The 27,058-nt window shown below is 37.9% G+C and overlaps 1 protein-coding gene and 1 long non-coding RNA gene across 5 annotated transcripts in view; one reads left to right on the plus strand and one right to left on the minus strand.

Annotated features, from left to right (window-relative positions):
- LOC133632680 (uncharacterized) overlaps window positions 1–15,613 on the plus strand; it is a 100,818-nt gene extending 85,205 nt beyond the window's left edge. Inside the window, exon 5 of the long non-coding RNA XR_009821692.1 lies at window positions 15,413–15,613. This is a non-coding gene — a long non-coding RNA (uncharacterized LOC133632680). The remainder of the gene's footprint in view (window positions 1–15,412) is intronic.
- Window positions 1–27,058, minus strand: part of LOC133632656 (MAM domain-containing glycosylphosphatidylinositol anchor protein 1) — a 596,928-nt gene that overhangs the window by 413,850 nt on the left and 156,020 nt on the right. The gene's annotated exons all lie outside the window — the stretch shown is intronic.

Consider the following 27,058-nt stretch of genomic DNA (forward strand, 5'->3'; position numbering starts at 1 on the left):
CAAGATCATTCTGTATATTATAAGTATAGCCTGTTTATTAATAGATTGTTAGCGCTTACTTACTAATTACATCAGAGGAGATATTTACATTAGTACCTTGGTATAACATATTTTTTTGTGATACAAGCTGTCCCTCTGGTATTTGTTATGCTTTAGTTGCGAGCAAAAATCTGGGTTACGAGCTTCTCCACTGCTAATTGGTGCAGCGAATGCCACAGTGAACCCGTAGGATCCGACCAAAACATCTGGTCTTATTTGCGAACGTTAACTTATGGACGAAAGTGGACATAACTTTCTTTTTCCAACTATGGGAACGAAAAAAGTGAGTGTAAAGGACAATGCGAAGAACCAGAAGAGGATGATATTCATTGAATCAAACAACTAAATCATTAAAAACATGACAAAGCATTTAGTGAAGCAGTTTAAGCACTAATAGTCTGACCATATTGAACTGAAGCAGAATGAGTCTAACGCCAGCCAAGAATGTTGAGATAAAGTCTATTCTAAACAGTCAACATGTATCCATTAAAATATGCAGAGAGGCTGCTGATGGTGTGTTTGACAGAGAAGCATCCATCGAAAAAGTATAAAAACAAGTTAACAAACATACTACGATCATGTAGAAAAGAATATTAAAGTGAATTATTGGACAGGAACAAAAATAATATGAGAGCAACATGGGGCATCCTCAATAGCATTATTAAAAATGGCACTAAGAGGGATTACCCCCAATACTTCTTAGACGGAAATAAAAATAATGACAACATAAAGGAAGTAGTTGAAAGCTTCAATAATTATTTTGTAAATATTGGACCAAAATTTGAAGAAAGGATTCCAGACCCAGTTTCAATTGAGGACTATTGTCAGGACGTGGACTTTTACGCAGCTTACTGCAAGGATTGTTTTCCCGGAATGCAAACGGACGGACTAGACCAGACATCGGTAGAAGGTAGGAACATGATTTAATTTTGACTATAAAAAGTACAAACAAAAGGCGCTTACAAGGCGGGGACACAAACTTAGCCTATGAAACAAAAAACAACCCGAAGGCGAGCGTGCCTAATGCACGTGAAAGCAAAAGCAAAAAAACTTAGGACATGAAAAACTCGCTAACTGTGACATGAAACATGAAACCAAAAACTCACTAGACTGTGGCTTGAATAAACAAAAACTTCCGTGGCATGGCATGAAGCATGAACTATGGTATGAATCGATCATGAAAAGCACATCAACAGAGCATGAACAGAATATCAATGTCGCCAGGCAGACTAACTGAAAATGACAGGCTTAAATAGTCTCTCCTGATTAAAACAGCTGCGTGAGTCCAAACAAATGAGGCAGGTGAAACTAATGAGTTGCCATGGTGACCAAACAAGGGAGCGCAAAACCAGGAACTATGGAGTCCAAAACTAGCAAAAAATAACAAAACATAATCCAGACCACAGAACATGACAACTATAATGATACCACAGAGCAGGGGTCACCAACCTTTTTGAAACCAAGGGCTACTTCTTGGGTACTGATTAATGCGAAGGGCTACCAGTTAGATACACACTTAAATAAATTGCCAGAAGTAGCCAATTTGCTCAATTTACCTTTAACTCTGTTATTATTAATAATGAATGATATTTATCTTTGTGGAAACACTGATCATCTTAATGATTTCTCACAATAAATATATATAGAAACAGATAAATATCAATATGTGCTCTGTACCGAGGATGTCGTTGTGGCTTGTACAGCCCTTTGAGACACTTGTGATTTAGGGCTATATAAATAAACATTGATTGATTGATTGAATATGCAACACTTTATTTTTATATTTTCTCTAAGTGCACATTTTTCAAATTGAACATTTTCAAATGATCACTTCTAAGACAGTCTTGTGAAATCACAATATCTCATTTTAACTAGCTAGCCACTAACATTTTTTAACAAATCATGAATTACTTTGCACCATGTTTGTACAAATAATAACTCATGTAAAATACAAAAGTAACCTCTCAAATTTTTAAATCATGTCACACTTTGAACTGGACACCAAATCTGTTATCTGTTTCTTTGTCAGTTAGTGGGAAGCCTGGCATTGCATGCTGTTAACTAGTGTGTTATACTCTGGTGTGTAACTTGACACTGCAACTCTGAGTGAGTCTTGCAGATGTGCATCAGTGAGGCGTGTTCTGTGTTTGTTCTTGATGAAGTTCATGTCAGAAAAGGCTGATTCACAAAGATAAGATTTTTCCTCATTGTTTGCGGAAATTTCTTAATCTTTTGGACATATTTTCACAGCAATCTGGCCTTAAGCTTAATTATGATAAATGTAAAATGTTAAGGTTTGGAAATCTAAAGGGAACGTCCTTTCGAATGGAATGCAAAGTGCCTGTTTTGTGGACAGATGGACCAGTTGTTGTCCCAGAAAATCTGGAAGATCTAGGCTCAGTAAATTATGATAATCGACTAAGAAAGCTGGACAAAAGTATGCAATTATGGAAAGGGAAATCCCTAACCTGGTATGGTAAAATGTCTATTGCCAACTTGTTAATTATTCCTCAATTTATTTATTAGTTTTTGTCATTACCAGCTCCATCACAAAACTTTTTTAAGATTTATGAGCGGAGGGTCTTCGATTTTGTCTGGAACGGCAAACCAGAAAAGATTAAAAGAAAGGTTTTGTACAAAGAGTATGAATATGGGGGCCTGAAACTTCTCAACCTTGAAGCTATGTGTCTGTCTTTAAAAGCATCAATTGTTCCAAAGATGTATTTAAACATTGAGTGGTAGACAAATGTCCTGTTGGACAAAAAACATGTACTGTATCAAAAGAAATTGTATCCTTTTTTACAAGTGATCCCCTCCCAGAGAGTCTGCTGGGAAACATGGCGGGGTTCATAAAGGAAACAATCCACTCATAGTGGTGTTTTCAATTTTATGTGCCAGAAGAAAGAGACGATATTTTGCAGCAGTTAATATGGATGAACTCTAATATTGTAATAGATGGAAAGCCTTTCTTTTGGAAAAATATGTTTGACAGAGGAATCATTTTTGTCAATGATATTATCAATGAGAATGGTAAAATTATGAAGTATGATGAATTTAGAGCTATGTATGGTGATGCTTGCTCAAGCTTTTCATTTTATCAACTAACTGGAGTAATTGGGAAAAGATGGAAACAAATAATTAATTATGGAACTACTAAATTATTAGTTTGTAAACCTCTAATAAGAAATTCTAGTTGGCAAAAAGGAACTAAAATAAATAGAAAAATATATAATTTTTATTTAATAAAGAAATCTTTGAAGGCTGCCTCATACAACACAAATGGAAAATGGGAGGACTTTTTTGACTGCCCGTTGCCATGGGATGCCATATTCAAACTAATCTATAAAACCACTATCGATGTGCAAAATCGTTATTTTCAAATTAAAATTATTTATAACTTCTTACCCACAGGGAAAATGTTAAAATTATGGAATATGACAGAGTCAGATGATTGCCGATTTTGTTGTCAGGAGCCTGAATCCACCCTGCATTTGTTTTGGTATTGTCATATTGTGTTTTTGTTTTGGGTGGAAGTTGAAAAAATGTGTTTAAGGATTGGTTTGTTTATGAAGCTTAATGTGGTTTCTGTTATTTTAGGAGAGTTCATTGACAATCATGATTTAGTCAATTTAATTATAGTACTCGGTAAAATGTTTATTTTTAAGGCCAAAAACAGATATTCACTTAGTATTACTTTCTTTAAAACATTTATTCAGTATTTTCTAATTTTAGAAAGTTACATGGTTGAAAACGATAATGATGCCAAAAAACATTAAAAAAAGATGAGAAGTCCTCAAAGGCTTATTTTGAAAGTATAATTATGTCTATAGATTATATGATATCTGTTGTTGTGTTCCCTAATTTGAGTGACCTGGACATAATCTGGACTGTACATAAATGCTTATTTTGAAAATGTAATTTTGTTTATAAATTATATGCAATCTGTTGTGTACCCTAATTCGTTTCTGTGTACATGAATGAAGGTGTGTGTTGCTGAGTCCGACTTGGACATTATCTGGACTGGGCCTGGTTTAAAAAACCCTTTAAACAAATCTAATTTCATTGACAACCTGGTCTGTTGAAGATAAGGCCCTTTTTTAAAAAATAAAATAAAATAAGATAAATAAATAAAAAACATTTTCTTGGAAAAAAAAGAAAGTAAAACAATATAAAAATAATTACATAAAAAATAGTAATTAACGAAAATGTTAGTGGACCAGCAGCCTATACAGTCATGTGTGCTTCAGGGACTGTGTCCCTTGCAGATTTGTTGTCTATGTTGTGGGAACCAGAATATTGGTAGCAGAAAGAAATAACCCCTTTTGTGTGAGTGGGTGTGGAAGAGTGTGCATGGGGGAGGTTGTTTGGGTTGATGCACTGATTGTGCATGGGGGAGGTTGTTTGGGTTGATGCACTGATTGAAAGTGTATCTTGTGTTTTTTCTATGTAGATTTCATTTAAAAAATAAAAAATAAAAAAAGTTTTGTTTTTTTTTTTAAAGTTTTTTTTTTTTTTTTTTTAGAACAGGCTCGCGGGCGACTCATCTGATCCTTACGGGCGACCTGGCACCGCGTTGGTGACCCCTGCCATAGAGCGAAATCCCAACTCCATGTTAAGTTAAAGTTAAAGTACCAATGATTGTCACACACACTAGGTGTGGTGAAATTTGTCCTCTGCATTTGACCCATCCCCTTGTTCACCCCCTGGGAGGTGAGGGGAGCAGTGGGCAGCAGCGGTGCCGCGCCCGGGAATCATTTTGGTGATTTAACCCCCAATTCCAACCCTTGATGCTGAGTGCCAAACAGGGAGGTAATGGGTCCCATTTTTTTATAGTCTTTGGTATGACTCGGCCGGGGTTTGAACTCACAACCTACCGATCTCAGGGCGGACACTCCCTCAGTAATGTGACACAGGAGGAAAAAGTTATAATTGTGAAAAAATGTAAATCTAAGACTTCAACTGATTGTAACGGAATTGATATGGAAACGATAAAAAAGGTTATTGAAGAGATCTCAGGACCATTAATGTATATTAGTAACTTATCATTTGAAACAGGTAAATTTCCAAACAAAATGAAAATAGCTAAAGTTGCACCAATTTATAAGACTGGAGACAAACATCAATTTACAAATTATAGGCCTGTTTCTTTACTTCCACAATTTTCTAAAATCATTGAAAAACTGTTCAATAACAGATTAGAGTTTCACAAATAAAAATAGAATACTCGAAGAGAACCAATATGGATACAGAGCTAATGTTTCAACTTCAATGGCTTTAATAGAAATAATTACCAATGCAATAGATCAGGGGTCTCAAACACGCGGCCCGCGGGCAGCAATAATTGTGGCCCGCGGGCCGCGTGTTTGAGACGTTATTTAGCGGCCCGCACCTTAATATGAAAATGTTATGTTAGTGCGGCCCGCAAGTTTTATATGAATGCCGCTTGACAGTGTCATTCATACTTGGAAACCCTCCCGATTTTTCCGGGAGACTCCCAAATTTCAGTGCCCCTTCCAGAAATCTCCAGGGGCAACCATTCTCCCGATTTTCACCCAGACAACAGTATTAAGGGCGTGCCGTGACGGCACTGACTTTAGCGCCCTCTACAGCCTGTACAAACAGTGTGCCAGCCCAGTCACATGTTGCATTTGACCTCTGAAGACACACCTAAGCGACTGCAAGACATACTTGATCAACAGCCACACAGGTCACGCTGAGGGTAGCCGTATAAACAAGTGTAACACTGTTACAAATATGCGCCACACTGTGAACCCACACCAAACAAGAATGACAAACACATTTCGGGAGAACATCCGCACCGTAATACAACAGAACAAATACCCAGAATCCCATACAGCCCTAACTCTTCCGCCCCGAGTTAGGGCTGCAAGGTGTTCTGGGTAAATTATTCAATCTCTATATAAATGACATTTGTAAAGTTACAAAAGATTTAAAGTTAGTATTATTTGCAGATGATACAACAGTGTTTTGTTCAGGAGAGAACACACAGGAGATAATACAAATAATAACAGAAGAAATGAACAAATTAAAAAGATGGTTTGACAAAAACAGACTATCGTTGAATCTCAGTAAAACTAAAATAAAGCTATTTGGTAACAGTACGAGAGAAAGTCAAACACAAATACAAATAGACAGAATAGAAATTGAAAGAGTAAATGAAACCAAATTTCTAAGTATAATGATTAATGATAAATTGAACTGGAAATCTCATGTAAAAAATATACAACATAAAGTAGCAAGAAACATGTCAATAATGAGTAAAGCAAAACATGTTCTAGACCAAAAATCACTTCATATTCTCTACTGCTCACTAGTGTTACCATATCTGAGTTACTGTGTAGAAATATGGGGAAATAATTACAAAAGTACACTTAATTCACTAACGGTGTTACAAAAAAGATCAGTTAGAATTATACATAATGTTGGATATAGAGAACATACAAATATTTTATTTATTGAATCAAAGATACTGAAATTCCATGACATAGTGAATTTGCAAACAGCTAAAATTATACACAAAGCAAACTATAACCTGCTACCTAAGAATATACAACAATTCTTCTCAAAAAAAGAGGAGAAATATAATCTTAGAGAAAAATGTAATTTAAAGCATTTGTATGCACGTACAACACTTAAGACCTTCAGTATATCAGTATGTGGAATTAAATTATGGAATGGATTAAGCAAAGCAATCAAACAATGTACTAATATGATCCACTTCAAGAAACTCTTCAAACTTAAAGTGTTTACAAAGTACAAAGAAGAAGAACGATGATAAACATTCTGAATGTATTTCATCCATCCATTCTTTCATTCTCACAATAATCTTACTTATCTCACCATATGAAATACAACTTACTTCACCAATTATTATTTATTCATTTATTTTCATTGTGATTACTTATGGAGTATATTGTGAATAGATTGAGAACAGGAAGTGAACAAAAGTTTTAGCAACTGTTTTGTAAAAGAAAAGGGTTAGGATTAAATAAGCTCTGCTTCTTCCTATTCCTTTTCGAACATGTTGAAAAGAGAAACTGGAAATTGTGATGTATCATGTTGTATGCTTGCATGTTCGAAATAAACTCAAACTCAACTCAACTCAACCCAACTCCATCCATCCATTTTCTACTGCTTATCGCGGGTCGCGGGGGGTGCTGGAGCCTAACCAGCGGAAAATAAAATACAGTATAGAAGTCCACTCTCTTAAGTAAATGCTGTACATTCTAATCAAATTACTCCATAGTTGTTTTTGTACAATATTTCTTATCAAAAGGTTTGTGTATGAACGTTCTCATTTACAGTATCTAGGTCATTGTATTCTCTGGGTATTCAATCGATCCCAACTGGACTGTTCAATTTGAACTAATAAAGCCTACTTGGATGAGAGGCAAAACGTCTTCAAAGACAAACTCAACAGTCCAGTTAAATGCCCTGAGAATATCCAAAAGTGTGTTAGTCTTTCTAAAAGACGTGCTACATGTTCAAATTGTGCTGTAGTGGGAGAGAGGAAAGAACAGATTATATTGATTTAAATTGATATCAATGGGCAACATTGTTTTGCAACACCAGTTTTCCAAGGTACGATCAGACCCATTTCAATTATGTCCCGAGCTACTACTGTATATTCATAAGAATAACATAACAACTTGGCTACATCTTCGGTGGACAAGGGTTAGAAAATTATTTTTATATTTTGTTAAGAAAAATGTTTTGGTTAGGGCTGTCAAAATGAACACAATGAATTGATATAATCATCATGATTATTAATCTGAATACAATGTTTACCTCGCATTTCGGGCATCGTATTTTGGGCTGTTTGTCGGGCATGCATACATGGCAAGTTGATCTGGTTTTGATCAGCTGCAGAGCCAAACATGACAATGTGGAAGAAGCTAACCATCATGTTAACCCTCTCCATGGGAAATTTGACTACAAAAATAAAACATGATTTAAGAGTCGACCGACATCATGCACACTTTGCAAGGATGTTTTCTTTTCACTGAACCACTTCCATCTTAAAATACCAAATTATCAACGTTAACATATTTTTCTTACCATGAACATGATGTTAAAGGTGTTCCATAAACATGTCAAGTGTATGCATGAGGGATGTGAATCTTGCAACGACTTTTGGTTTGATTTGACTCCGATTCCTGAGGTGACTATTCGATTCAAAATCGATTCTCAATTGAACATGATTCTCGATTCAAATCCATTCTCGCAATATATTATTTGTAGGGGTGCAGAACAATACAATCTTAAGCAACTCAGCAAGTTGAAATCGATTCATTAACATTTTAGCCAAAAAACTTCTACGAGTGTGACTGTGAAATAAATATTGGACACTGCAGGTAAAGCTTCCTATAAAGTATTCGTCTTATTTCTCGTAAGGGATTTACCGCACAGTGGTTAAAATCACCCACGATAATTACATCAGCATCCAGATATGTATTTCAATGCCGATTGATCATGCCACATTCTTCCTTTAGTGTAGCCTCCTCCTTAGAGTTAACCTTCCTTTGCTAACCATGAGCCAGAGTCTATGGTCAGCTCCTCTTTTTGGCTTGTTGTCGTCTGTTACCCCGTCTGCAGCAGTCGGAGAGTCTGGTTAGCATAGCATGCTAACTCATACTCTCTGGGTCAAAAGGTCAGAAAGTTCGAAACTGCTGAGCTTTCTCAGCCTCTTTTAAAGTCGCATAAAAACATTTTTCAGAGTATGTTCTTCGAGCTCTGCACAAGAAAGTGAGGAAAAGAAGTAAAAGCAAGTTGACTCAGTAACCTTTGCGATGTTTACGGTCTGCAATTCTTTAAAAAGCTCTAAAAACAACTTTATATAAAGTCTGATGTTCCCAAAGCCAAAGTTTTACAATCTAGTATCGATAAAATTATTTAATTACCTTTTAAATCGATGTTGGATCGATATATATCTTCTGGGACGCCAACGAGCCGAGCTTGGATCGATTTTGGGATTTTAGGAATAAAAATCCATCTATCAGTATATCGATCAGTCGTTACACCCCTAATTATTTGGTATAATGATTGTAAGGAAACTTTTTTTAGAAAAGCTCCTCCTGGTTGCATAGAGATGGCAAAAAATATATATTTAAAACAATTGATTGTTATGAAAAAAATGTTTTTATTGATTTTTGAAAATGTATGTCTCGGTTTAGAATCAGGATGAATAAGGATTGCAACTTTTGGCTGCCGACGTTTAAGCACAGAGATGGCCTAAAAAAACATATTTTGAAAAGTGTTTGTATTGTTAAAACAATTTGAATTTAAAAAACTACAAAAATATTTTTAAAATTATGAATCGATTCAGAATCGGAATTGATACGATTCGCACAAGACTTTTAATATATATGTATACATATATATATATATATATATATATATATATATATATATATATATATATATATATATATATATATATATATATATATATATGTATATATATATATATACTGTACATACAGGGTAGTCACCTGAAATGGTTTTCACTTCACGGGTTTGCTTGAGGCTCATCGAGAGAATGCCAACAGTGTGCAAATCAGTAATCAGAGCAAAGGGTGGCTATTTTGAAGAAACTAGAATATTAAACATGTTTTCAGTTATTTCACCTTTTTTTGTTAAGTACATAACTTCATGTGTTCATTCATAGTTTTGATGCCTTCAGTGACAATCTACAATGTAGTAAATAGTAATAAGAATAAAGAAAACACATTGAATGAGGATGCATGTCCAAGCCTTTGGCCTGTACTATATATGTATATATATATATATATATATATATATATATATATATATATATATATATATATATATATATATATATATATATATATATATATATATATATATATATATATATATATATATATATATATACATATACATATATATATATATATATATATATATATATATATATATATAGAGATTTACTGTACTATATATAGATTTTTACTCATGTAAAATGAAACTCGATGGGTATAGATAAAACAATTAATGACATTTAATTTGTAATTCATCTATTGCAACCCTGTGATTTAGCTGAATAAAATCATTTGACAGCACTCATTTTGATATACTTACAACAAAGTACCATATGAGAGCATTACAGAATAGTTTTGTCCTCAATTCCTTTGGGGGGATCGTAAAGTTGGAGGAAATATATAAGGAAGAAAATCTTGACATATAGTGTATAAATTTAATAAAAGTCATACATCGTCTTAATACAGTGGAAGACGTCAAATGTTGACATTATGTGTGAAAAATACATATTGTATGTTAATTATCTTTGAAGTGATTCAATGTGTTGTGTGAGTGTTGACTTTCGACAAACTCTAGTGTTGCTTGGATAATATACGACATATAGGAAATGTGTGACAAATATAATAAGGGAGAATGTTGTCAAAGTGGTGCCGAAACAGAAATAAGCAAATACTATAGTTCAAGCCGAGGGCAAGTACAATCTCCAAGGCCATGGTTAAAATATGTTTCAAGGAGCTGACCAAAGCATAATCCCTGCTAGGGTTGCGGTCTAATTGTAGTTTAAAAAATACACAAAGGCTTTCATTATGGGTTTTTCCCAAAAAAAATCATATTCAATGTGAAGTATTGTGCTCCTTCTCTGAGCTTGAACTGCTGATCACATTGAGGTTATGCCATAGGACAAAATATTTAAAACAAATAAGACACACAAAGGCTATTATATGTTTTCAAGATGGCAAATTGGGGCCTGAAGCAAAAAAAAATGGTATCCCTATTTTATGTTGTTTTTTATATTTTTTTAGTGCAAATTAAAAAAAACCACAACATTATTAAAACATACATTTGCAAATATTCCTGATAAATCTCACACAGGATTTGAAACCCGTACGACTACTTAAAAGCCTAGCACTAATGATGCGCAATGGGCATGTCCAGGGAAATTATAATTATATTCTTATCAGGGAGGAGCTTGGAATATGTTTGCAGCAAAATTTCACAAGAAGCGCCCTGCTGTTCATTAATAACAATTGTACAGACGCGTCTTCATGCAAAACGGGGCCCCCAACGGATGGCGGGGCCCCCAGTCTATAGGCACACAAACAAGAATAGTGGCTGATTCAAGCCATGTCATCAAAACTTTGGACAAACGTAAACTTTTACTTCAACGCTGCTGCTGCTCCTCCAGAATGAAAGGATAAAGAAAGGCGTCAAAGACACGAGAATGACTTAGATCTTTGGCAAATAGAAGGAGACGAAGATGTGAGGAGAACAAGGAGTGGGAGGAAGATGAGCAGGGAAGTGAAGAGGCTGAAGATTGGAAAAAAAAAGTATCCGCCACAATGTCTGTAGGTGTTAAATATGCTGGCTTTGATTATGAATACATTTAGGAAGGAAGGAAGTTAAACTATGCAAAGAAAGTATTAGGTTGTCTGTAAATTAATGTAAATTTTTGAATAATACGATGGATTGATCCACACCATGAAACACAATAGAATACAATGGGCTCAATAAAAAACATGTCTCAAATGCCAAGGTGTGTACTGGATTCCTAATAAAGAACATTAAAGGACACGTCTCAGTGGTTTATTATAAAAATTCACAAGCAGTTGGTCTCGGCTGTCATCAAACTGCTGGTGCGTGAATGGTGCCCGAATCAGAGCGCACCGGTGTACAGTATAAGCCATTACATTTTAGGAAAAAAAACAAATATTTTCCATATATTGGCCACACTGGACTATAGGCCGCAGATACTTAATTATTTCCAAACGGTGTCTGTAACCAGAGGTGGGTAGAGTAGCCAGAAATTGTACTCAAGTAAGAGTACTGTTACTTTAGAGATGTATTACTCAAGTAAAAGTAAAGAGTAGTCACCCAAATATTTACTTGAGTGAAAGTAAAAAGTTTGTTGTGAAAAAACTACTCAAGTACTGAGTAACTGATGAGTAACCTGTTCGTTTAATGACGGCAACAAATAATGCCCAAAAACATAAAAATAGCAATGAGCAAATTCAGAGCCAGTAATATATCTTAAGCAACTAAAACAATAATATATATTAAATAGTAATACATTAACATAAAAAAAATTAAGGCAAATTGAGCCACAATAACATAACAGCCCCATAGGCTCAGTAGGCAGAGATTACAAAGGAAAATAACAATTTAGCCTTTACGCAAACCATAAACTGATAGGTGTGGGCTGCACCTGAGAACACACTGTGCACTTTTGATTGGTGTTTGTATGCATGCGTGAGTGTGTGGGTGTGTGTGTGTGTGTGTGTGTGTGTGTGTGTGTGTGTGTGTGTGTGTGTGTGTGTGTGTGTGTGTGTGTGTGTGTGTGTGTGTGTGTGTGTGTGTGTGTATCTCTGTCTGTCTATGAGGCTGCAGTGCATTAATAAATGTCCCCACACGATGTACATATGACAGTGATTCATAGCAGGGAAGCTAACATCAGCCTACGGTGACAGCCAAAATATCTACTAGCGTTACTTACCGTGATGTGCTTCCTCAAATTTGACGTTGAGTTCATGTAAGCCAGGGGTGCCTACACTTTTTCAGCAGGCGAGCTACTTTTTAAATGACCAAGTCGAGGTGATCTACCTCATATATACATATACATACACACACAAATCATATATATATATATATATATATATACAGTATATATATATATATATATATATATATATATATATATATATATATATATATATATATATATATATATATATATATATATATATATATATAAATATATATATATATATATATATATATATATATATATATATATATATATATATATATATATATATATATATATATATATAAAAATGTACCTTAACATATTAGGCACTCCTCAGTTGCGACAAATGAGAGGATGCAGAAACAGCATGAGCAGACAAGAACCATGACTAGAATAAGCTATTGCTCCCGCACAACAATCCCACCAACCTCTGTGTGTCTCAGAGCATCTGTTAGGACAAGAAGCAATGATTTGAGCACAAGACAGAGGAGAAAAACAGCTGCTGAAGAGATTCAAAACTACAGCAAAGGTTCAACTTCCTGTACTTGAGTATGTGTGCGTTGAGCCATATGCCACCCAAACCTCCTTAAGGTGTAACATATGGTGATTCTGTAGCTCGGGTATGATGAGGAGAGACAATTCTTCATTTTCCATGACTGTTACCGTGATGGCGGCTGAGGCCAACGGGTAGAAAAACCCCAGGATGACAGGAAGCGAAGAAGAGAGGGCACCTTATTTCCGAGACAAGACGAAGGGAATGTAGCATGGAGGTCGTGAGGCCAGCATCATCTGTTTTGCCTGGCTGTCAACGTGACCTAATTCTACTCGCCATAATACGCCAACTCATTTTTAATGACACACACGGAAGTGGATAATGAGATGAGAGCATGAGGAAAAAGGAAAGGAAAGGAAAAGACACCTTTGTGTAAGGGTGGGAATGCTGAGGAGTCGTCCACAACGCAGCAGCGGTCAATCCAGGTGAAGTGGGAGGCAGGAAGGAAGATAAAGGATGTGGTGGAAAAGAACACGGACAAAAGGTCAGCTGGTGGATGAGGGAGGATGTGGGGACGGAGCATTAGATGTTAAGTAAACCTCAGGAGTGGAAATGAAGATGAGGTCAAATATGGAACACATTTATGGACATTTAATGCATACGAACATTCTCAGCCAACATGTATGATTATAATACCTACAATCTGAGAATTGAATACTTGTCGGGTCAAACACAGTACATGTCAACCTCCAGACCTCCATACCTCTGCTATCCATAAAAGTCAATAATGATAATCTCTTAATTGTGGTAGATTAGCTCAGAAGTCCTTAAATGATCTATGGATATTTGCCCTTAGCTAGCACAGCTATTTCTGGGTGGATGTTTTCCAAAATCAATAAAGTTTGTGTTTCTCAGTTACCCTACTAGTCAGTGGGAATGTGTGCCGAATTTGGTTATTTGATAAACACTGACCAAATTCTGTCGGTATTACCGGATATCAATTCACATAAAATCAAACACGTGTTTTACACGTGATGTCATGTCTGGTTGCAGATTTGGCCGGCTCTAAAACTTGTCGAGGAAACAAGCACTCAGCGCGGACTCAGTTAGACTGACTCGAGGACAGGTAGTGTTGCCATTTTCCATGCCAACAAAGCACAAGGCTCCCCTTTTCAAAATGCAGAAGCTCAATACTAATTTACATTGGTTTTGCCATAGTCATGCTACTGATTAGCATTAGCGAGTTTTACAATCAAATCAGCTAGTGTTTAATAAGTACAATATTTACCGTATACACCTTTTTTAGTGCGTAACAAAAGACTAGTTGGCAAATTCAGCTCAATGGCAAAGGCAAGGCAACACACCTTAGTCTACACCTATTAGCTACGACCTATGTTGTTAACAGTTTTAGCTTGCACGTCTAACTTGTCTTGGGCCGATAGCCAACAGTAATGTCATGCTTTTAGATTTACCATAAACAAGAAGATTCCTCGAGGCCGAGACAAATCCTAGATTGTTTTCTGTAATCAAGAATTACTCAAGGAATGTTTTCATCCATTATTCTTTTGTTGTGTGCCTGTGTATCAGTGGGGCGTAGCTTAAAAGTCGGACCAGGAAGATGTTGAGATAAATGCCTGCAGCTCGTTCAAACGCGGACGGCCTTTAAGCAACCACCAGGGTTTTCCATTAATGTAAATGATCATGGCGGTGCGCCAGGTCAAAATAAATGCCGACACTCCCTAAGAATTAGTTGTTCTTCTTTTAACGTGAAAACAAATTAAAGTAATATCATTTTATAATGTTGTAGCCTACAGGGAGAGGTGGCACAGGGGTTAGTGCGTGTGCCTCACAATACGAAGGTCCTGGGTTCGGTCCTGGGCTCTGGATCTTTCTGTGCGGAGTTTGCATGTTCTCCCTGTGACTGCGTGGGTTCCCTCCGGGTACTCCGTCATCACCAAGGCCAGCGCCAGCGTCAGCACCACGGCTAGCGCAGGCTTCAGCACCACGGCCAGCTCCTCAGCCTGTGTCCTCCTCGTCTCCGGCTCCGACGACATCGTCCTCCTCGTCTCCGGCTGGCCGGCCGCACAGGCGGCCATCAGGCGCCCGCACGCGAGGCCCTTTGCGGCCAGTGCATGGACGCTTGTTGTGCCACTCGCATCCGCATGCCCGACGGCTAAGGAGGTGGCCGTTCCTTGGTCGCCGGCCGCAGCGGCATTCTACTCGCCGCCGCCACCAGATTAGTCCCCGGTGGATTCAGGGACACGTGTGCTGGCGACCCACCACAAGTTCACCCCTCCACCCTCCCTTGACTTGTGTGCTTCTCTTTTGGGTCATAGAATATCTGGAAGCTGTCCATAGGAGGGGGGTACTGTCACGGTGCGGGCTCAAACTCGCTTTTCCCCGGCAGCTGGGTCTACTAGCACCCCCACTGGCAGCGCGCCGAGACACGCCCCTGCTCGCGCTGGCCTCGTCACACATGCTGGCAAGGCTGTGGGCGATCGGCAATCTGCACACTTGGACTGATGAGGGCGAGCTGTATAAGGACCAGTGGACCCAAGGATCCGGGCAGGAACTTAGTTCTCTATGTTGTACCGTAAGCCGACACAAGTGTTATGCTCTATTTTGCTCTCTCCGTGTGTCTTCCCCATGCTTGATTTGTTCCCTGTCTTCTCCCTTGTGCCCGCAGTGTTTTCCTTCCGTCGCATTGGTTTCGAACTGTGTGTTTCGCTCCCTTGGACTTTCTCCCCCTGGATCTCGACTGCCTTTCCGGATCTCGACCCCCTCGCATGGACACGGATTCTGACGCCTCTCTCTCTAGCCCTTGATCATCTGCCTGCCCCACGGACTGCCCCTCCTGCTTTGTCCCTCCTCTCGCTCGACTCAACACTTGGTAACACACACTTCAGCTAACCATACACATAGCCACACTGACACACACTCTTGGATTTTGTCACACACGCCATTCTATAGTTTTAGTTAGTATTGTTTATTATTATTATATGTATATTGACTATATATATAATAAATCATAGAACATCACTTTCCCCTGGTGTCTGTGCCGTCATCTCCCTCTCAGTCCACAGCAATAGTGTTTGGAAGTTTGGTACATGTTTTTAGAAGGGAACACTGTGTTTTAAATTGGAGCTTATACTTAGAGGAAACATTATAAAAAGACATCTGTGTCAAGGAAAACCTCATTGGCAGAGGCGATGAATGTGACAAATAAAGGAAAAAGTGTAAAAAAGTTGAAAGTGAAAGTGGCAAAAGCCACACGTTCCAAATGACACAGTGAGAAAAGTTGGAGACGAGAGAAATAGGAGGATGTATAGAAGTAAAGGGTTAAACACAGTGGTTAAGAGTCTGTCGACACATACGATATTAATTTTAGTTTCACACATAACTATTTGAGCCACTTACTAATTGATGAACGCTGCATCGTTAATGTGTCACTCCTAATGCCATGCATGCCTTTTTCTGCTGCTATCAGGTCTTAATGAGGAGCAGACTATGACTTAGAGGCGGGACTTGACACCTTGTGAATGTGACGACGGATGGATGCGAGACGGATACCGCGAGACAGCTGGCAAGTTTTTTTATTAGTTATTTTTAATCATTCTGTGTTCAGAACAAGATTAGTGACAATGGTCGACTATTGTAATCAAAAAACAATGTAAATGTGAAATATTTTGCATTAAATTAGATACATTTTGTACAAAAGCTTTATTTTCGTGTAAATTGCATTTATTTGAATGAGATGAAGATGTTTATATGTGGCAACAACGGTGGTCCACACAAACAGTGCCTCTTATCCATTAACAAACTGTATTTAAGGTCATTGAAACCTCAACTTTGAGGCTGGAATATGCTACAGTGTCACGGCGCCGGCGATAGGCGACAACAGCTCACGCCAACCCCTCCAAACCCTCTAGCGGAGCTTAACGTGCACTTCCTAAAAATTCGAGCCTCACATCAACATCAATATTTTTAGTACATCATTTCACATATGTGTAGCCTTATCTGTTTTTCTCTCAGATAAAAAGTAGCAATTTTACATCGAATTACTAAAAAAAATATTATTATTCCACATCGTTTAGTTTCTGTTCCAAAATGATAAGGATGTTGCTTCTGTAGCCATTGTTCAAAGAAGGCTAAATAGCTAATCAACAACAGTGATGGGGAAACTAGTTGGAAAATGTAGCAAGCTGAGCTACTAGTTACTTCTCATTAAATAAAGCTTAGCTACAGGCAAAGCTATACCCAACTGTAGCAAGTGAAGTGTATTAATTAACTCATATTATGTTCTACATATGGTGAATGTTTATATTAATCTTGGAGAAAGCAAACCACCAAGTTTAAGTAAACAGTGGTATTTCAGTTTGAGCACATGATAAGATAAGGCCCCTTAAAGGCCTACTGAAACCCACTACTACCGACCACGTACTCTGATAGTTTATATATCAATGATGAAATCTTAACATTGCAACACATGCCAATACGGCCGGGTTAACTTATAAAGTGCAATTTTAAATTTCCGGTTGAAAACGTCTAGGTATGATGTCGTTTGCGCGTGACGTCAATGGTTGAAGCTGAAGTATTCGGACACATTGTATCCCAATACAAACAGCTCTGTTTTCATCGCAAAATTCCACAGTATTCTGGACATCTGTGTTGGTGAATCTTTTGCAATGTGTTTGATGAACAATGGAGACTGTAAAGAAGAAAGCTGTAGGTGGGATAGGTGTATTAGCGGCTGGCTGCAGCAACACAACCAGGAGGACTTTGAGTTGGATAGCAGACGCGCTATCCGACGCTAGCCGACGACCGCATCGATGATCGGGTGAAGTCCTTCGTCGCGCCGTCGATCGCAGGAACGCAGGTGAGCACGGGTGTTGATGAGCAGATGAGGGCTGGCGTAGGTGGATAGCTAATGTTTTTAGCATAGCTCTGTCGAGGTCCCGTAGCTAAGTTAGCTTCAATGGCGTCGTTAGCAACAGCATTGCTAGGCTTCGCCAGGTTAGACAGCATTAACCGTGTGGTTACAGGTCCAGTGTTTGGTAGTATTGTTGATCTTCTGTCTATCCTTCCAGTCAGGGGCTTATTTCATTTGTTTCTATCTGCATTTAAGCACGATGCTATCACGTTAGCTCCGTAGCTAAAGTGCTTCGCCGATGTATTGTCGTGGAGATAAAAGTCACTGTGAATGTCCATTTCGCGTTCTCGACTCTCATTTTCAAGAGGATATAGTATCCGAGGTGGTTTAAAATACAAATCCGTGATCCACAATAGAAAAAGGAGAAAGTGTGGAATCCAATGAGCCCTTGTACCTAAGTTACGGTCAGAGCGAAAAAAGATACATACTGCACTGCACTCTAATCCTTCACTCTCACGTTCCTCATCCACAAATCTTTCATCCTCGCTCAAGTTAATGGGGTAATTGTCGCTTTCTCGGTCCGAATCGCTCTCGCTGCTGGTGTAAACAATGGGGAAATGTGAGGAGCCCTTTAACCTGTGATGTCACGCTACGTCCGGTACAGGCAAGGCTTTTTTTTATCAGCGACCAAAAGTTGCAAACTTTATCGTCAATGTTCTATACTAAATCCTTTCAGCAAAAATATGGCAATATCGCGAAATGATCAAGTATGACACATAGAATGGATCTGCTATCCCCGTTTAAATAAGACAATTTCATTTCAGTAGGCCTTTAGTTGGATATTCGTATGTGTACTGGAATTAGCTCTCTCACGAGAAGAAGCAAAAAAAACAGGCTTCGTAATGCAAAAGTTATAGCCCTATCCTTGAGAGGAGACTACCTGTCTAGCTCAACGCCAACATTTAAGTTATCACTTAAAGCAGCTGTTTTCCAGACACTTGCACACAAACTTCTCCTTTTATGGTCAGGATGTGCTGTTCTGACTTTAGCACACACCCAGACTTAGAAAGAAGGAATAAAAGACTGGTGGTTTGGCTTCTCCAGTTTAGGAGTCCTTTTCCTCCGGGTATTGCAGACCTGTGTAATGAATAAAGCAACTTTTGGTTCAGTAAAGCGCCTTCGACGTCTCATTTGATCCAGCCACACTGCCGTGACATCCTTCTGTCCAGACGAGGATGATAAGACCAGAAATACACTTCATAAGCTACACTACAAAAGTACAGTAGCTTGCGACATCAAAATTACAAATATAAATATATATCTCAACTTAACGTATTGCTTTCCACCAAACCAATAAGCACAACAAAAAATGCTAATTTTGATTGATATGATAATAAACACAAACTAAACATGCCCTTTGTCTGGCGCTTTAACATATTAACATTTATTTTAACTTGCAAAGTTGCGGGGCCATGTACACAACGGGGGGAAAAAACACTGGAAAGAAATTAAATAAAGTCAGTAAAACAATAATAATAATAGTAAGATTAAATAATAGAGACTTTTCAGCAAATGTGATAAAATTATGCCAGGACTAGAATCTTATGTAACCAGTGTTAACCAAGCAGCATGGGTTGACAAATGAGCAGAAAACAAGCATTAATAATATGTTTTAGGAACTCACGTCTATGTTCCACCACTTGTGTCTCTGACTGCTCGCCAACACACTTTTCGGAGCAAACATGGCAGCAAATGCCCCATAAACTGCAAAAGGCCAAAATGCTTGCCCTCTTCCTTCTTGATTTTCCTTGCGCAATAATTCAGTTGAGAAAATGTTGACTTTGATTGCACATTGAACTTGAAATTGCAACAAATGCGCCGAAACGGACAGCCATGTTTACTTCCGTAAACACTGCATCACGTGTGATGTATGATGAGTCACGATTGGCTAAAATGTTTCCTTAACCTTATCGTGACTCATCATACGTAAACCAACCGATCATCATAAATTTTGTCCGTATCGATGGGTGTTCTCATTCATCCAAGTCATTGTATATTCTCTGTATTTTTCCCCTGGATATGCAGTTCATTTGCTCTCTTTGTAGCATGTAGCGTTTGAAGGACGCTACCACGTGGCGCGGTTCTAAAAATAGCTAAGCTACAGGAAACGCAACTGGTTCAAAAAGTGGCAAATGTAGCCAAGCTGCGTAGCGTTGCTTCTTGTTGCGCCCAACACTTTGTTTACTCACTTTTGGTAGAGAATTGTGGTCAACATAGTCGAAGAGCTGTTGGAAGATCAAGATGCCGTTGGAGGGAATGTGTAGTGACAGCACAAGTGTATAATCTAGAGTCTAGACTTTGATTTTTTGCTAAAAGACGGGAAAAAATGTTCTTGTTCAGCTCAAATCAGTTCCACGACCGAGCTTGTAAATCAAAATATTCCTATCTCAAATCGGCCCTGCCCATTAAAATGAATTAAAATCAATTTAATCCGTGCTTGGCTCACCTTAAAACGGTACGATTTAAACACTCAAAAGGCAATACAAACTTTTTGATAAGAAATATTTTATCAATAACAGTAAGTCGGGGTACTAGTAAGTTGAGGTACGACTGTATTTTAGTTGTTCAGTCACTGCATTGGCAATGAAACACAAACAAATTGACAACAACCCAAACAAAACAAAAAAACGATTTACAATACTCAAGGCGAATGTTCTGCGCAGTTAAAAACTGAAAAAAATGTCAAACTATGTGTTTGTTGTTTTTTACTTTTGCAAATATTTTATTTTACAATGCTTTACAATTTTGTTTGGAATTTTTACCCCCCAAACTCTTCATATATATATTTTTGTTTGTATGACTTGCGTTTATAAAAGAAAAACAAATTAAATACAAGTGTACAAAACTAAATAGTACTTTATGAAACTGAAAAACAAATGTAAATGTTAATTTTACGATGTAATTGTAAACATACTTAAATAATTGATATTTGGACAATTATCCATTGATTCAGAATTGTCCAAGTCCCAGTCGTGATTAATCGAATAATCCATCATATTTCCAATCCAATCCAATCCAATCCACTTTATTTATATAGCACATTTAAACAACAAGAATGTTTCCAAAGTGCGACACAGCCATGTTAAAAACAATATTAAAAACAATATTATGCTCCACCAATGAATGAATAAAACCAAAAAATAAATAAATATAAAAACAATATAAAAACAATATAAGAATAAATATGATTAAAAACGATTTTAAAGGGTAAAACCAATTAAAACAGTAAATAGAAATCAAAATGTATAAACAAAACACAGAGGACAACAGAGGACAGAAGACCACACAACTCACGTAGTGTTAAAAGCCAAATAATAAAAGTGGGTCTTAAAACGAGACTTAAAACACTCCACTGTGGAAGCAGTTTGAACATGGACGGGCAGAGTGTTCCAGAGCTTAGGGCCGACCACACCTTTCCCACACCTAATCGAAGGGCACAAAATCTAAGCTCAAGCGAGTCACAAATTGTTTTTACATTTTAACTCCCAGCTGTTGTCACTTCGTTGGCTCTCCTAAATATTCTTATATGGAAAATATACATTCATCCAAGCTGAGAAAATATAATATTTACCCACACTCTGTCTCAGCTAAAAACACTGTCATACTTAAAGGCCTACTGAAATGATTTTTTTTTATTTAAACGGGGATAGCAGATCCATTCTATGTGTCATACTTGATCATTTCGCGATATTGCCATATTTTTGCTGAAAGGATTTAGTAGAGATCAACGACGATAAAGTTTGCAACTTTTGGTCGCTGATAAAAAAAAGCCTTGCCTATACCGGAAGTAGCGTGACGTCACAGGAGGTAGGATTCCTCACAATTCCCCGTTGTTTACAATGGAGCGAGAGAGATTCGGACCAAGAAAGCGACGATTACCCCATTAATTTGAGCGAGGATGAAAGATTTGTGGAAGAGGAACGTTAGAGTGAAGAACTAGAGAGGCAGTGCAGGGTGTATCTTTTTTCGCTCTGACCGTAACTTAGGTACAAGGTCTCATTGGATTCCACACACTCTCCTTTTTGTATTGTGGTTTACGGATTTGTATTTTAAACCACCTCGGATACTATATCCTCTTGAAAATGAGAGTCGAGAACGTGAAATGGACATTCACAGTGACTTTTATCTCCACGACAATACATCAGCGAAGCTCTTTAGCTACTGAGCTAACGTGATAGCATCTGGCTCAAATGCAGATAGAAACAAAATAAATAAATCCCTGACTGGAAGGATAGACAGAAGATCAACAATACTATTAAAACATGGACATGTAATTACACGGTTAATAATTCTCAGCCTGGCAAAGCTTAACAATGCTGTTGCTAACGACGCTGAAGCTAATTTAGCAACTTAGCAACCAGACCTCACAGAGCTATGATAAAAACATTAGCGCTCCACCTACGCCAGCCAGCCCTCCTCTGCTCATCAACACCCGTGCTCACCTGCGTTCCAGCGATCGACGCCGCGACGAAGGACTTCACCCGATCATCCGTGCGGTTGGTGGTTAGCATCGGCTAGGCGTCTGCTATCCAAGTAAGTACACAAGTACAGCCAGCCGCTAATACACCGATCCCACCTACAACTTTCTTCTTTGCAATCTCCATTGTGCATTAAACAAATTGCAAAAGATTCACCAACACAGATGTCCAGAATACTGTGGAATTTTGCAATGAAAACAGAGCTGTTTCTATTGGGATACAATGTGTCCGGATACTTCCGCTTCAACCATCGACGTCACGCGCAAACGTCATCATACATAGACGTTTTCAACCGGAAGTTTCCCGGGAAATTTAAAATTGCACTTTATAAGTTAACCCGGCCATATTGGCATGTGTTGCAATGTTAAGATTTCATCATTAATATATAAACTATCAGACTGCGTGGTCGGTAGTAGTGGGTTTCAGTAGGCCTTTAAGCATACTTGCCAACCCTCCCGATTTTCCCGGGAGACTCCCGAATTTCAGTGCCCCTCCCGAAAATCTCCCGGGGCAACCATTCTCCCGAATTTCTCCCGATATCCACCCGGACAACAATATTGGGGGCGTGCCTTAAAGGCACTGCCTTTAGCGTCCTCTCTCACCTGAAAAGGAGACTATTATATATGTCTCCGTTATCCATAGGTTTATCTACAACCCATAAAGTAGGCAGGCATGGAGCTATTTCTCAGCGTGTGTTTATTCCAGCCGGCACATTAATACACTGACACACAACATCCGGATTCCCATCATGCATTGCTTCAAAACTACGGTGAGTAGTAATGTCCAAAAACATAACAGAGACGAAGCAGAAGAACGAAGAAGAGACATGGCGACGACGAGTAAGAAGAAGAAGTACGCTTGCAAGTTCCAAAATGATTGGAAAAAATAATTTCAGTTCATCCAGGACAGCTCAAAGGGGAAGGGATATGCTGCCTGCACATTTTGTAGATCAGACTTTTATGTGTGTGTATATGTGTAAATAAATGAACACTGAAATTCAAGTATTTCTTTTATTTTGATATATATATATATATATATATATATATATATATATATATATATATATATATATATATATATATATATATATATATATATATATATATATATATATATATGTATATATATATATATATATATATATATATATATATATATATATATATATATATATATATATATACATATATATATACAATATATATATATTTATTTTATTATATATATATATAATAAAATAAATATATATAAATAGCTAGAATTCACTGAAAGTCAAGTATTTATTATATATATATATATATAAGAAATACTTGAATTTCAGTGAATTCTAGCTATAAATATACTCCTCCCCCCTTAACCCCCCGCCCCCCAAATCTCCCGAATTCGGAGGTCTCAAGGTTGGCAAGTATGACTTAAGATTGTTATAAAATAACATAAAGTTGTGCGCTGAGTTATGTACCAGAAAAAACAATGAAAACTGTATATTACACGCCCTACCAAACTTCATCCATCCAGAGCTTTCTGGATGGATGAAGTGTGAACAAAAGAAGTAACTGTGGAATGCATTTCTATAAGACTATACTGTATGTAAGTTTCAAATCAATGTGCTGTTTGCTATTTATACACTGAGCGATGACTAATGCAATAATAATATGGGTTGAATCACCCACAGTGGCACATATCACATATATAAACACACCTTTCTTTACCTACATGTTATCTTTGGTATATATTTCCAAAGATGCCATTAGGACCGAAGCATTGTCCTCTGTCCTAATGATTTCCAAAAATGTTTTTGTTCTGACGTCATTACTATTTCTCTGGGAAGAAAACACAGGCTTGACCACATTAGCTATACAAACTGTGAAATGCACTCTGTGGCTAAATGTATTACAAAGGCAGTGATTCATCAACGATGTGTTATTTAACAGCACATATTAAATATTCACCGGCAGCTGAGAGCAGGCAAACTGAAAAAAAAAAAATCTCAGAGATGGTGGCTGGTGGTGTATTGTGAGATTTTTTTTTAGAAACAAGAGAGAAGATAAAGGAAACATAGAAAGAAAACATTTAAATTCCCGACTAGGTAAATGCATAAAGTATACAGCAATCTAGACAGTGATACTGTATTTTCAATTGTGCTCTGTCATTGTCTGGTGACTAGTAAAGGGTGTACTGTACAACATGAACTTGAACTTAAAGTCAGCTAGGTCAGGGTTCAGCTAAAACGTGAACCTGAACAAGACAAATGGTAGAAAATAAATGAATGAGTTGCCCATAAAACACCATACTAGAGATGTACGGAGCCCGATCATGGGATCAAATCGGGGGCCGATGTTTGATTTTTTAATAGTAAACAATCGGCTGTTGTGATGCCGAGAACAGCCGTTCTTTACAGCAGCTGTGTCCCAGTGTTTACATGGCTAAAGATGGTTCTCACGTGAAAGAATATTTCAAAAAAAGAATGCATGCTCAGGGAGACAAAATTAAATGCCTGGGTTCCTTGTTTAAGGCATGCAGAAGTTGCATGCATTAAAGGAGGGTGCGTGTCTTGTCAGAACACTGGCTCCAATTTAAGAGCAAGCAGCAACGAACAGTGCGAATACGATTCGATGCAATTCGATGCAGATGGAAAGTTTTGCATGGTGAAAAGAAAATTAAATGTATCATGTATCATGTCAGAACAATGCTATGTGGTTATTTTCTTAAATAGACACATACAAAACAGGCAATGCCTGCATTAATTATGAGCAAATAGTAGAAATATCTACTTCAAGGTATTGCAATCCATAAACTTGAAGAAAAGAAGATGTAAAGAAAACACTTTTGCAAAAGCCAGGTTTTTACTTTTGTTTGTTCAGGTAGCAACAATTAAATACAAAAAAATAAAGCAAGAAAGCTGTGCATCACGTAGAGGTGTTATAACACCACAGTAACAGTACAAATTACAATTAAGTGCCACCGTGTAAAAAAAAAAAAGCAGCTCAGCGCAGAAGCTCAAAAACGTTATTTGTTTACTATTTCGAATGCATTCAAAAATACATCCGTCATCATGTTTTTCATTATGATTGTAAACGATAGGCAACATTAAAAAAAAAGTGCAGTTCCCCCTCATGTGGCGTTCACTTGAAAATATGAATGATGAGGAAGCAAATTGGAACCTGGCAACTACCGACCTGTTTCTATTCTCAGCTCCATTTCGAAAGTAATGGAGAAAATAGTTTATGAACAGGTCGATAGTTACCTTGCCACTAATAAACTCATGTACAAATTCCGATCCGGCTTCAGAACTAACCACTCCACTGACACATGCCTTCTCTATCTGACCGACCACATCAAACATGAGGTGGACGCGGGCAAATACTGCGGCACGGTCATGCTGGACCTTCAGAAGGCCTTTGACACCGTTAACCACGCTATACTGTTGGATAAGCTCAGAGCAATCGGATTTAACAAAACCTCTTGGAGCTGGATGCAGTCTTACTTGGAGGGGAGGGAGCAGGTGGTAGAGGTGAATGGCACCGTGTGTCCCCCCCCTCTCGGTGAGCTGTGGAGTCCCCCAAGGCAGTATATTGGGCCCTTTACTGTTCTTAATATACATAAACGACATGTCATCGGCATGCGACTGTGAATTGTTTTTGTTTGCGGATGACTCTGCCCTGCTGGTATCCGGCAAGGACAAGTCACAGGTGGAGAAAATCCTCAGTGCTGAGCTCTGTAGAACTTGCACCTGGCTCGCTGACAACAAGCTATCCATCCACTTGGGTAAAACAGAATCCATCCTGTTTGGGTCCCACATCAAACTTAAGAGAGTCAATCACTTCACCATAAAAGTAGGTGACAGTGTCATCACCAGGAAAGATGAGGTCACCTACCTAGGTTCCATTCTAGAGGCTAACCTTTCCTGTGATAAAATGGCAACCAAGGTAATCAAAAAGGTTAACCAACGAGCGAGATTTCTCTACAGAATTTCCTCTCTGGTCAACAAAAGCACCTTGAGGATTCTGGCGGGAACTCTCATTCAACCCTTTTTCGATTACGCATGCACCTCCTGGTACCCTAGCACCTCCAAAACCCTCAAATCTAAACTCCAAACATCTCAGAACAAGCTAGTCAGGTTACTTCTAGACCTCCACCCCAGATCCCACATCACTCCTACCCACTTCTCTAAAGTGGGCTGGCTCAAGGTGGAGGACAGAGTTAAACAACTTGCACTGAGCCTAGTCTATAAAATCCGCTACACCTCCCTGATACCGAAGTACATGTCAAACTACTTCCTTAACGTAAATGACCGCCATAACCACAACACCAGGGGGTGCTCCACTAACCACGTTAAACCCAGATTCCGAACTAACAAAGGTCTTAACTCATTCTCTTTCTATGCCACATCAATGTGGAATGCGCTCCCAACAGGTATAAAAGAAAGGGCATCTCTATCCTCCTTCAAAACCGCAATAAAAGTTCACCTCCAGGCAGCTACAACCCTAAACTAACACCCTCCCCGGATTGCTAATAATCAAATGTAAACAATCAAATGCTGATACTTTTTCTTTTTCTTATGCCTTCTGATCTCT

This window comes from Entelurus aequoreus, linkage group LG02 (genome assembly GCF_033978785.1).
Source record: "Entelurus aequoreus isolate RoL-2023_Sb linkage group LG02, RoL_Eaeq_v1.1, whole genome shotgun sequence".
Taxonomy (NCBI): domain Eukaryota; kingdom Metazoa; phylum Chordata; class Actinopteri; order Syngnathiformes; family Syngnathidae; genus Entelurus; species Entelurus aequoreus.